Source organism: Dermochelys coriacea, chromosome 5 (assembly GCF_009764565.3).
Source record: "Dermochelys coriacea isolate rDerCor1 chromosome 5, rDerCor1.pri.v4, whole genome shotgun sequence".
Lineage (NCBI taxonomy): Eukaryota > Metazoa > Chordata > Testudines > Dermochelyidae > Dermochelys > Dermochelys coriacea.
The window spans coordinates 137205934-137219823 of NC_050072.1; the positions used below are offsets into that span (position 1 = coordinate 137205934).

A 13890-nucleotide genomic window follows, 5' to 3' on the forward strand; every position below is an offset into this window, starting at 1 on the left:
CTTTTTATATAAATCATGGTCACTCTATAAAGACTAAAAAAATCACCTGAAGAAACATTAGAGTGTTTGTGTGCACTAACGTTCAGAAGTGTAAACATCATGTTGAAACCTTGCATTGAAATATATAAGAGCAACAAAGTGGGGAAGTCTGTATGAGAGAGAACAGGAAATTTACTACATCCAGTTTACTAGCTTTTGTTTAAGAAATTATTCATAAGTATTCCAAAAACTATTTACAATACTTTTTGTGTTTAATAAAGCTTTTACTAAGAAATTGTATGGTACTCTGAAGCTGGCTGGGAACAGTTATTAAAAGCTACATTCAGGGTTTTAGATAACAGCCCTGTTTAATACTAATGCTTTCTGAAACGTCCTGAAAGACAGAATTCCTGCTCGGAGCCTCTGTAAAGAGTTAAGCTGAGAGGCAGGGAGTGTAAGACAGTAAAAAAAATAAAATATATTACCTCAGCACCTCCCTTCTCCTTACACACCTTGTAATGGAAGTAGTCTTCCAACTTTTGCAAGATCTCGCAGAGTTTGGCTAGGCCCTTCGATGGCACCTGGCAATATAGGGTTCCGTCAGAGCAAACGTTGGTGACTCTAACATTTGTATATAAAGCATCTGCCTGCAACAAAATATTTGAAGGAAGAAATTTAACAAGTTTCTGGTATTGTACTCCACTCCTTCCCCATGATGTAACACTTCAGAATTTAAACGAACAAGTATTACATCATAAATAAAATAGTACCTGAAGGTGTAGTTCAAGGGATTTGTCACATAAGGCCTTCAGACAGGTGACGTTGATATTTATATCATCCTCTCCTGAGGTGTCATACAGAACAACAAGTGGAATATCACTCTTTTCCAGTATTTCCACAGCAAATATCTTGCCACAGGTTTGTGACTCAACAACTTCCACTAAAACAGGATCATCACAAAAGACTTCCAGCCCTGTGAAACAAGCAGTTCAGAATTTCCACTCATTTTCCTTGAAATTTCCCACAGGGAAGTATAGTATCTCTGCCAGGTTTGGGAGCTCAGCTCCAAGAATCAGACAACAACAGGAGATGTACTGTATTTGTAAAGAGACCTCCCCCTGGTTTTCTGTAACATTCTTCTTTAGTGAAATTTTTTCCTCCCTAAATGTTTTTGTATCATACACTTTCAAGACTAATAAAGGGGATTTGTAAAGGAAAGCAATATGCCAAAGTAAAAATATTCTCCATGGTCACTCATGGCCATTTTTTTATACAAAGATCATGAATGCAAGTTACAGGAGGTTCTAAGTTTTAATTGCTCTGTAAAAAGGGAAAACAGACTTGGAGCTTTCACTGCGGGAGACAAGACTGGCTAAGGCCAGGAACCAGGGCGGGCTGCTGTCTATCACAGCATCCCTAAGGAAGCGAAGAGTTTGCAATCTGTGCATTTACTTAGGCCTTTGGGTATCCTGGAAGGGACAGAACTCTTACATGACCTAGCTGGAAGGCTAAGTCCCCTCAACCTGTGGGAGACCAGAAATGAAGCATAGGCCGAGCCACTGCCACACCACAGGTCACTGCTGTGAAGAGTTTACAATGTAATTTAAGATATGGTGAGAGGCACGAGGTGATCTTGTGGTGAAGGCAACTGGACTGGGATTGATACCTGGATTAAATTCCAAAGTCTGCCACAGGCATGCATGGCCTAGGTCATAGATTCATAGATATTAAGGTCAGAAGGGACCATTATGATCATCTAGTCTGACCTCCTGCACAATGCAGGCCACAGAATTTCATCCACCCACTCCTGCGAAAAACCTCTCACCTATGTCTGAGCTATTGAAGTCCTCAAATCATGGTTTAAAGACTTCAAGGAGCAGAGAATCCTCCAGCAAGTGGCCTGTGCCCCATGCTACAGAGGAAGAAGAAAACCCCCAGGGCCTCTTCCAATCTGCCCTGGAAGAAAATTCCATCCTGACCACAAATATGGCGATCAGCTAAACCCTGAGCATATGGGCAAGTCACTTCAGGTCACATTTACAGACATAAATAAGTGACTGAAGATGCAGACCATCACCTAGTAGAGCTGATCAGGAATTTTTTTCCAACAAAAGTTTGTTTGTGTTTTTTTGTTGAAACTGAAATTTTTCAAATACGTATTGTTTCAACAAAACATTAATTAGAAAGGTTTCTCGGGTCCAGGGTGGAATTTGTGGACAAAATAAAGAGATCTCCATTCCAGAATAGCATATAGCCCAATGGTTAGAGCAATCATATGGATGTGGAAAACCCAGTTTCCAGTCCCTAGTCTGCCTAAACCATGCTATTGGCCATTTTGGGGGATAAAAGCCACTCCCAGCCTCTCTTTGCCCCCGTATTCCCCATCCCTTAAATTCAAGGAGTCTTGGGCTTTTTCCAACACACTGGAACAGGAACAAGTGTCAAAACCTCCAAACTTTTCATGCAACAGAAAAATGGTTACTTACCTTTTCCAACGCTGTTCTAGATACACTGCAAGCACATATGCCTGCAGTGTACTGGTGCGCGAGAGTTCTCCCTAATGATATGTATAAGGGGGGCCATACCCCCATACAAACTGCGCATGCTCTGGAATGCAGAACCCTCCCCTAGTTCCTTTGCACAGGAAGTCAATGGTAGACTGATGTGTTGGAAGAGGAGGATAGGTCATGAATGGACATATCCAACACATCTCAAAGAACAGTTATGAGAAGGTAAAGTAACTGTTGTTCTTCGAGGACTTCCATGTGTCCATTACACTGTTGGTGTCTCCCAAGCTGTTACCCCAGGCAGTGGAGCCTGGAATCTCATCAGAAGATGGACTGAAGGACTGCTTTCCCTACATTTGTGTCCTCCCTTGATGCAGCAGACTGTGCATACGGTCTGGTGAATGTATGAACAGAAGACCATGTTGCTGCCCTGCAATTGCCCATAATTGGGACATGAACCACAAAGCTGCTGATGTTGAATGTGCTCTAGTCGAGCGTGTTACGAGCTTATCAGGAGGCATTACCTCTTTTGCAGCATTACCAGCAGCACCATAATGCATTATCCATTTCAAAAGTCTGTAAGCTGTGATTGGTTGACCCTCTCACACTCTGCGAGAAACAAAGATTGAGAAAGAAACTTGAAAGGGCTTTCTCCTATCGAGCTACAAAGCTAACCATTAATGAAAGTCGAAGAGATGGAGGCTTTGTTCGTTCTAGTGCATATGCACCTTTGGGAAGGACAATGGCGGGTAGATAGACTGATTCATATGGAAATCCAAGATCACATTCAAAAGGAACTTTCAGTGTGGCCTATGCTGAATCTTGCCTTGCAGAAAACCGCAGATCTCCTGGATCAGCACCTGGGCCAGACAAGCTGCTGACGAGGCCTGGGCCGTTGTGGAGAGAGCAGTGAGGGGCGGGGTTGGTACACCGGCCAGATCATAGCAAGTGCAGATGCAGGACGTGATCCATGAAGAGACCCGCTGAGAGGAGACCGGGAGGCTCTTCATCCAGTCTGCCACTGCAACGAAGAGCTGGATCGTCTTCCTGAATGGCTTCATATGCTCAGTGTAGAAGTCAAGGGCCCTAAGGACATTGAGGGAATGCAGCCACTGTTCCTGGCGACTGGCGTACCGTTTTGGATAAAAATCTGGTAGAAAAATGTCCTGGCTGATATGGAAGGCCGATACCACCTTGGGAAGAAAGGACTGGTGAGGCCGAAGCTGCACCTTATCTTTATGGAAGATCGTGTAGGGTGGTTCCGAGGTAAGGGCTCTGAGTTCGGAGACACGCCGCACCGACGTGATAGCGACAAGGAAAGCCATATTCCAGGAGAGGTAAAAGAGGAAATAGGTGGCCAGTGACTTGAACGGGGGCCCCATGAGTCTGGAGAAGACCAGGTTAAGGTCCCATGTGGGGACTGGCTGTCGAACCTGCGGGTAGAGGTGGTCCAGGCCCTTGAGGAACCCTGCCAACCATGGGATTGGCGAAGGCAGAGCGGCCATTCGCACCTGGGTAAAAAGCTGAGATGGCCTCAAGGTGAACTCTGACAGAGGATGCCGCCAGGCCCTGCTGTTTGAGGTCCAGGAGATACTCCAAAATGAGAGGCATGGATGCCAGGAGAGGAAGGTGTTGTGCTGAGTACACCAGCACGAAAACTGCTTCCACTTCGCCATATATGTGGCCCGAGTGGTGGGCTTCCTGCTGCCCATCAGTACTTGCTGTACAGACTCCGAACAGAGACCTTTTGAAGGGTTTAGCCATGCAGCATCCATGCCATGAGGTGGAGAGGTCGTAGGTCGGGATGGCAGAGACAACCATGATTCTGAGTAATCAGGTTGGGAAGAAGAGGCAATGGGACTGGAGCATTCACAGAGAGCTCCAACAGCACAGTGTACCAGTGCTGTCTGGGCCACGCCGGAGCCACCAGAATCACTCGCACCCTGTCCCTGCGCACTTTGAGCAGGACCCTGTGTACCGGGGGAACAGGGGAAAGGCGTAAAATAGTCGACCAGTCCACGGGAGCAAGAAGGAGTCTGTGAGAGAGCCTGGGGAGCGACCTTAGAGGGAGCAGAACACCAGGCATTTCTAATTACTGCGGAGGCAAATGGGTCGACCGGGGGAAACCCCCATCTTCAGAAGGTGGGGCGGATGACATCTGGTCAAAAGTGACCACCCATGGGAGCAGAAGGACCGGCTCAGGTGGTCCGCCAGCATGTTCTGGACCCCGGGTAGAAGGACGCTACCAGGTGAATGGAGTGGGCAATGCAGAATTCCCACAGTCAAACGGCCTCCTGACAAAGGGGGTGGAGTGGGCCCCCCTTGTTTCTTGATGTAGAACATGACCATGGTGCTGTCTGTGAGGACTGCCACATAATGACCCCGCAGCTGCTCCTGGAAGGCTTGACAGGCAAGGCGCACCACCATCAGCTCCCGGGTGTTGATATGAAGGGAGAGCGTGGACGGGGGCCATAGGCCCAGTGTCTGAATGTCCCCGAGGTGGGCGCCCCATCCCAGGGCTGAGGCATTCGTGACCAGAGACAAGAAGGGCTGCAGGCTGTGAAAAGGGACTCCTTTGCATACCACCCGGGGATTTAGCCACCAGTGGAGGGAGGCCAGGACCCACTCTGGGACAGTGACCACCAAGTTCGGGCTGTCTCAACCTGGGCGATAGACTGATGTTAGCCAGGCTTGTAATGGGTGGAGTCAAAGTCTGGTGTGCCTGGTGACGTATGTGCAGGAGGCCATGTGTCCAAGAAGACTCAGGCAACTTCTTGCTGACAAGCTGGGGAAGCTTTGAAGGCTCTGGACAAGGCCCACTATAGCCTAGAAACAGTATAGCCTGCGTCCGGCAGGAGGGCTTGTGCCTGCATGGAGTCAAGAACTGCCCCGATAAATTCTATTCTCTGGGTCGGTTCTAGTGTCAACTTCGCCACGCTGAGAAGGAGGCCTAACTGACGAAATGTGTCTGTGACCAAGCAGAGGTGGGACTGCACTTGATCTTTGGTGTGTTCCCAGATAAGCTAGTCATTGAGGTAAGGGTAAATCTGCACCCGCTGTCAACGAAGAAAGGCTGCCACGACCGCCATACATTTGATGAACACTCGGGGGGCTGTGGAGAGACCGAAGGGAAGGGCCGTGAATGGATAGTGTTTGCAGTTGACCACAAAGCGGAGGAAGCATCTGTGTGCCGGATGAATCGCTTTGTGGAAATACGCGTCCTTCACGTCGAGGGCAGCATACCAGTCTCCAGGATCCCAGGAAGGTATTATGGTACCCAACGAGCCCATGGGGAACTTCAACTTTACCATGTACTTGTTGAGACCGCACAGGTCCAGAATGGGCCGAAGCCCACCCTTTGCCTTGGGGATAAGGAAGTATCGGGAGTAAAACCTCCTGCCCCTTAGCTCCCTCGGAACCTCCTCAATTGTCCCCATGGCGAGGAGCATCTGAACCTCCTGAATAAGGTATTGCTCATGAGAAGGGTCCCTGAAGAGGGATGGGGAAGAAGGGTGGGAGGAAGAGTGAGGGAGGAAATTAGAGAGAGTATCCCGCTTCCACCGTGCAGAGGACCCAGTCGTCCATGGTTATGTGAGACCAAGCACGGTGGAAATGGGATAAACTATTCAAGAAAGGTGGGGTTGGATCCTGAACAAGGTCTGGTACACCGTCCTAGGGCGGCCCTTCAAAAGGTCTGTTTTGAGCCTGACGAAGGCTTGGATGGGCCTTGGCCTTCCCCAGACTGGGGGTTGGAGGGCTTCCTCCTGACATTACGCCCCCGCCTCCTATAGAAAGCCTGCCTCGGCCGAGGATGAGGATAGCAGCGATGTCGTGGCTGCTGGGGTCTGAAGGGTTTCCGATGGGTAGTCAGTGTGTGCATGCCCATCATTATTGCCCTTGAATCCTTAAGGCTTTGTAGCCTTGAAATGGTCTTTTCCGAGAACAGGCCCGCTCCATCAAAGGAGAGGTCCTGCAGTGTTTGCTGAAGTTCCAGCAGCAGGCTGGAGGCTTGCAGCCAGGAGATTGTCCTCGGGGATCACAGTGAGGCCTAAGTATGTGTGGGGAATTCACAGCATCCAGCAAGGCCTGCAAAGAGGCCTGTGCCACTGTTTTGCCCTCTTCCGCCAAAGCCCCAAACTCCGCTCTGGACTCAGGAGGTACTAACTCCTTAAAGGTTTCAGAGTAGCAGCCGTGTTAGTCTGTATTCGCAAAAAGAAAAGGAGTACTTGTGGCACCTTAGAGACTAACAAATTTATTAGAGCATAAGCTTTCGTGAGCTACAGCTCACTTCATCGGATGCATTTGGTGGAAAAAACAGAGGAGAGATTTATATACACACACACAGAGAACATGAAACAATGGGTTTATCATACACACTGTAAGGAGAGTGATCACTTAAGATAAGCCATCACCAACAGCAGGGGGGGGAAAGGAGGAAAACCTTTCATGGTGACAAGCAGGTAGGCTAATTCCAGCAGTTAACAAGAATATCAGAGGAACAGTGGGGGGTGGGGTGGGAGGGAGAAATACCATGGGGAAATAGTTTTACTTTGTGTAATGACTCATCCATTCCCAGTCTCTATTCAAGCCTAAGTTAATTGTATCCAGTTTGCAAATTAATTCCAATTCAGCAGTCTCTCGTTGGAGTCTGTTTTTGAAGCTTTTTTGTTGAAGTATAGCCACTCTTAGGTCTGTGATCGAGTGACCAGAGAGATTGAAGTGTTCTCCAACTGGTTTTTGAATGTTATAATTCTTGACGTCTGATTTGTGTCCATTCATTCTTTTACGTAGAGACTGTCCAGTTTGTCCAATGTACATGGCAGAGGGGCATTGCTGGCACATGATGGCATATATCACATTGGTAGATGCGCAGGTGAACGAGCCTCTGATATTGTGGCTGATGTGATTAGGCCCTATGATGGTATCCCCTGAATAGATATGTGGACAGAGTTGGTAACGGGCTTTGTTGCAAGGATAGGTTCCTGGGTTAGTGGTTCTGTTGTGTGGTGTGTGGTTGCTGGTGAGTATTTGCTTCAGATTGGGGGGCTGTCTGTAAGCAAGGACTGACCTGTCTCCCAAGATCTGAGAGAGCGATGGCTCGTCCTTCAGGATAGGTTGTAGATCCTTGATGATGCGTTGGAGAGGTTTTAGTTGGGGGCTGAAGGTGATGGCTAGTGGCGTTCTGTTGTTTTCTTTGTTGGGCCTGTCCTGTAGTAGGTGACTTCTGGGTACTCTTCTGGCTCTGTCCATCTGTTTCTTCACTTCAGCAGGTGGGGATTGTAGTTGTAGGAATGCATGATAGAGATCTTGTAGGTGTTTGTCTCTGTCTGAGGGGTTGGAGCAAATGCGGTTATATCGTAGCGCTTGGCTGTAAACAATGGATCGAGTGGTATGATCTGGATGAAAGCTAGAGGCATGTAGGTAGGAATAGCAGTCAGTAGGTTTCCGATATAGGGTGGTGTTTATGTGACCATCGCTTATTAGCACCGTAAAAAGAAAAGGAGTACTTGTGGCACCTTAAAGACTAACAAATTTATTAGAGCATAAGCTTTCGTGAGCTACAAACAAATTTATTAGAGCATAAGCTTTCGTGAGCTACAGCTCACGAAAGCTTATGCTCTAATAAATTTGTTAGTCTTTAAGGTGCCACAAGTACTCCTTTTCTTTTTGCGAATACAGACTAACACGGCTGCTACTCTGAAACCTATTAGCACCGTAGTGTCCAGGAAGTGGATCTCTTGTGTGGACTGGTCCAGGCTGAGGTTGATGGTGGGATGGAAATTGTTGAAATCCTGGTGGAATTCCTCAAGGGCTTCTTTTTCATGGGTCCAGATGATGAAGATGTCATCAATGTAGCGCAAGTAGAGTAGGGGCATTAGGGGACGAGAGCTGAGGAAGCGTTGTTCTAAGTCAGCCATAAAAATGTTGGCATACTGTGGGGCCATGCGGGTACCCATCGCAGTGCCGCTGATTTGAAGGTATACATTGTCACCAAATGTGAAATAGTTATGGGTCAGGACAAAGTCACAAAGTTCTGCCACCAGGTTAGCCGTGACAGTATCGGGGATACTGTTCCTGACGGCTTGTAGTCCATCTTTGTGTGGAATGTCGGTGTAGAGGATTCTACATCCATAGTGGCTAGGATGGTGTTTTTAGGAAGATCACCAATGGACTGTAGTTTCCTCAGGAAATCGGTGGTGTCTAATCGGTTAATTTGAAAACTGGATACAATTAATTTAGGCTTGAATAGAGACTGGGAATGGATGAGTCATTACACAAAGTAAAACTATTTCCCCATGGTATTTCTCCCTCCCACCCCACCCCCCACTGTTCCTCTGATATTCTTGTTAACTGCTGGAATTAGCCTACCTTGCTTGTCACCATGGAAGGTTTTCCTCCTTTCCCCCCCCTGCTGCTGGTGATGGCTTATCTTAAGTGATCACTCTCCTTACAGTGTGTATGATAAACCCATTGTTTCATGTTCTCTGTGTGTGTGTATATAAATCTCTCCTCTGTTTTTTCCACCAAATGCATCCGATGAAGTGAGCTGTAGCTCACGAAAGCTTATGCTCTAATAAATTTGTTAGTCTCTAAGGTGCCATAAGTACTCCTTTTCTTTTAACTCCTTAAACTTCAGCATGGAGTTCCAGGAGTTAAAATTGTAACCGCTCAGGAGTGCCTGCTGATTACTGAGCCTGAGCTGAAGTCCCCCCGAAGAATAAACTTTGCACCCAAACAAATCAAGGCGCTTGGCATCCTTTGATTTGGGCGCTGGGACCTACTGCCTGTGCCATTCTTTTTCGTTCACTGACGCCACCACGAGCGAACAGGGCTGTGGGTGGGTGAACAGATAATCATACCCCTTCAAGGGGCAAAGTATTTCCACTCCACTCCCTCAGAAGTCGGGGGGATCGACGTAGGTGTCTGCCAGATTGTCCTGGCGGTGCTTTGGATGGTCCATATAAAGGGTAAGGCCACACTTGATGGAGCTTCTGCAGGCAGAATATCCACCACGGGGTCCTCCACCTCTACCACCTCCTCTGCTGCAGGTTCATATTCCGCGCCAGGCTGCGCAGGAGATCCTGGTGGGCACGGAGGTCTATTGGAGGGGGACCTGAGACTGCAGTGCCTGTCACTGCCTCATCAGGTGAAGATGAAAGAGGGTCATTTAGGGCCTCTTGCGGAGCCGGGGCCAGCTGTCTTGTGCCAGTGATCTCAGGGCCTGGACCAGGAATCTGCATTGGAGGAGGTCCTGTAGCGGGGAGAGAAGCTGCCACAGTCTCCATGCCCCCGGGGAGGGCCGACTGGCAGTAGCCTCTGGCACTCGTGGCTCGGAGAGAAGCCCCAGATGGAGCACCCTGGGCCTGGTGGTACGCCCAGGACATCCAGAACGGCCACTGAGTGAGCCCTTGAGCGGGACCCTGCTCCTGCGCCTGCCAAGGCCCAGCCCCTGACTCCAGGCGGCTATGGTCCAAATGGCAAAGGTCTGAGAAACACGACCCCCGCCTCGGATCCCGAAGAACGAGAAGCGGAATGTGAGGGCCATGGTGGTGCCGAGCGGCTCTATGCTGGGTCATGTCGACGAGGAATGGTGCCGTGACGCTGGGGAGCGGTGCCGGGACCTGGACCAGTACTGAGACCTGGAACGGTGCCTGGATCTGGGCCAAGATGATGACCGGCGTTGAGAGCGGTGTCGGGTCCGGATCTACTCCTCGACGACAACTGGCAGATAGAGCGGTGCCGCAATCGGGACTGGTGATGGGAGTTGAAGCAGTGCTGTAAGTATGACTGGGGCCGGGACTGTGAGTGACGGCAGGAGCGGGAACCGTGCCAAGAACAGGAACAGTGCTACAGCTCAATCGAAGGGTGGATGAGGGCTGGCTTGCCCTGGAACGGTGCTATTCGTACAGGCATTGGTGCCTTGGCATGTGGCTGAGGGGATGCCGTCATGTCAATAAGATCCCTTGAAGCCGCAAAGGTATCCAGGGTAAATGGAAACTGGACCTCAACCACGCTGCAAGTCGGGGAGTCCAGCGGTACCAGACTCTCCCCTCAGGGCCGGAGTCAACGGTGCCGAAGCCGTAGACTGTGCCCCTAGATGCTCCCCTGTGGGATGCATCTCCACAGGTGGTTCCAGGGAGGCTGGTCTCTGTGGAGGTGGGCCACTCTTTTCCAGCTTCCGGTGCTGCTTCTGGCCAAGAGAATGGGAACGGCGCCGGGCCGATAATGTTGGTTGTGGTGCCAAGGAGCACCGGTGCCGCGGGTCTCAATCAGTGTCCAACCGCGGTGCTGCTCCTGCTGCTGCCGCTGGGGCATTGTGCACCGAGGTGCTCGGTGCTGGATCTTGGTGAGACACAGGAGGCTGAGCGCTAAGAGCTGCCTCCATGAGGAGCTGCTTTAAACGAAAGTTCGACTCCTTCTCAGACCATGGACAAAACCCTTTGCAGATCCCTGCACTTCTCTGTTTGAGACTCCCTCAGACACTTCAGGCAAGAGTCATGGGGGTCGCCCGTTGGCATGGGCTTAGAGCAGGAACCGCAGGGCTTGAATCCCGGAGCCTTGGGCATGAGCTCAAGAGAAGAATCGGGGAGGAGGGGAAAGACCCCCCCCAACCCCACTAACACTAAGTAAACCAACTATAACTCAAACACCTATAACTATCAACTATTAGGTAGACGCTAGGGAGAGTGGAGAACAGTGAAGCAGGACTCCACAGTTCCAACGACCATCACAGGCGGTAAGAAGGAACTGAGGAGGAGCTGGGTCGGCTGGCGTATATATCGAGCGCCATGAAGGCGCCACTCCAGGAGGCTTCACAGCCGACCCACGGGGTGTTGCTAGGGTAAAAATTCTCCGACAGCCTTGCACGCGCGCGCGCGCACACACCCAAATTGGAATCGATATGAGCAAGCACTCAGAGAAGAACCTCTTGTTTTCTGGCCAGACCTAATGCCTAGTAAGATTTACAAGAGGGTCTCAACTCCCATTTAAGTCAATGGGATTGTGACCTTAACAGCTGCTCAATGCCCACTGGCAATCGGTTCACTGCCATGTAACAGCAATTCCTATGAAGCCTGACAAACTCACTACACCTTACATGTTGCGGTTATATTTATCTCTAAATAATGTTGTGTGAGATCTCAAATGAAAGCGCATGGCACACTGGTCATTAATATCACTGTAAAATGTATGCCTTAACACTGACCCAAACAAAGGGAAAAACAGGGTTTCTTCCAGACAAGAGGCCGTATAATCATCAATCTGTCTCTAATATAAATTGAGTATGGTGATGGCAGAGACAATGGGCAGTTCATTTACCTCTGAGATAAACACCAATTACCAGAAGGATGAGGAAACAGCATGGTGTCAGCACACCAGAGTCTCACCCCGGGGGTCATCCTGACTCTTGAAATAAAGACAATGGAACTTTGGGGAATACAAGGAGAAGCAAAATGGCATCTTGTTATACATCACTTAGGGGACAAAGGGGCAAGTGCTCTTTGTATCTCTAAACAGTGGAAACACTCAACATGGGGGACGGTGATGCTGAAAGGCTGCTTGAGGAAAGACGCTTACTTTAGTTAAGACTGTAACCTCCTAAATTTTAGAGAGACAGATTGGGTGAGGGAATATATTTTATTGTACCAATTTCTATTGATGATGTCATAACCATACAGCTAAGGGTAGCCTAGACTTACTTCCCCCTTACCAGTAAGGGGTTAAGAAGCTCAAATAACCTGGTTGGCACCTGACCAAAGGGAGCAATGGGGAAAGAAGATGCTTTCAAATCTTGGGGGAGGTGGGGGGCTTTGTGGTGTGTTCTTTGGGGAAAGCAGAGAAGCATCAGGTCAAAAAACCTCCTTCTTCTGTAAACCATCCTGTACAAGTCTCTGATATTGCAAAAAGAATAAGGAAATAAGGCAAGGTTCATTAGATTGCCTTTTGTTTTCAACTTGTGAATTTTCCCTTTGCTAGAGGGAGGTTTATCTTGTTTTTTTGTAACTTTAAAGTTTTGCCTAGAGGGGAATCCACTGTGTTTTGAATCTGATTATCCTGTAAAGTATTTACCATCCTGATTTTACAGAGGTGGTTCTTTTACCTTTTCTTTAAATAAAATCCTTCTTTTAAGAACCTGACTGATTTTTCCATTGTTCCAAGACACTGGGGTTTGGGTCTTTGATCATTTTGTAACCAATTGGTTAGGATATTATTCTCAAGCCTCCCCAGGAAAGGGCTTGGGGGGATTGCTGGGGGAAGAGGAGGTGGTCCAAGTGGTCCTTTTCCCTGGTTCTTTGTTAAATCACTTGGTGGTGGCAGCATTATTTAAACCCAAGGTACAAGGGAGAATTTGTGCCTGGGAAGTTTTTATCCTAAGCTGGTAGAAATAAGCTTAGGGGGTCTTTCATGCGGGTCCCCACGTCTGTACCCTACAGTTCAGAGTGGGGAGGGCCCTGACAGATGAAATAAACAAGCTTTTGACCTTGTACAGAGCTCTTCAAAGTAAGCTCAAAAGTTTGTCTCTTTCATCAAAAGAAGTTGGTACAATAAAAGATATTACCTCACCCATCCTGTCTCTAATATCCTGGGACCAAAATGGCTACAACAAAACCACAAACAAGTTAAGTTTTCGTCACTTAGAAGCATGTTAGCCTTTTGTTTTATTTGTAACCAGGTCTGTCTACTATTCTTGCTTAAATCAAGTTTTTGGTTAATAAACTTTTTTTGTTTTATTATAAGCATAGGTCAGTGCTGTTACATTAAACAGAGTGTGAATTCCCGGTTAAATCAAACAAGTGGTGCGTGTACACACACACACACTCTTGAGTAGACTTGGTAATTTCTGTGAGCATCCAGTAATGGGATGGATACGGCAGGGAGACATGTCTGGAGGGTTCAGGAACTAAAGAACACAAAGGATTAAACTGCAAGTAAAGTTAGAACAGACAGAGTCCTGAGAAATCTATGGGTCTGGCTACCGAAACCGGAGTGGCAAGGAGTTGTCGTAACTCAGTTTAGCACCGGCAGATTCCTTTATGCTGAGGCAGAAGGGTAACAGGGTGACTTACAGTTCTGGATACACTAAGAAAGTGTTACAGGGAAATAAGTATTTAACCTGCTTAGGGGTTTTTGTAAATCCTATTAGGTATCTATCTGCATCTTTAGGAGATTAAATATCTTTGCAAGTCTGACCCTTGGTCTCTCTGGGCCTCCGTTCCCCATATGTAAAATGGAGCAATTATACCTTCCTTTCTCTCCTCCGTTTTTTGTCTGTGTTGTCTACTTAGGCTGCAAGCTCTCTGGGACAGGGATTTATACCATGTGTCTACACCGGGGAAGGCAAACTTTTTGGCCTGAGGGCCACATCGGGTTTCCAAAATTATATGGAGGGCCGGTTAGGGGAGGC

At 48.2% G+C, this 13890-nt stretch overlaps 1 pseudogene; it reads right to left on the reverse strand.

The window, feature by feature from the left end:
- Positions 1-13890, reverse strand: part of LOC119856427 — a 59469-nt pseudogene that overhangs the window by 893 nt on the left and 44686 nt on the right.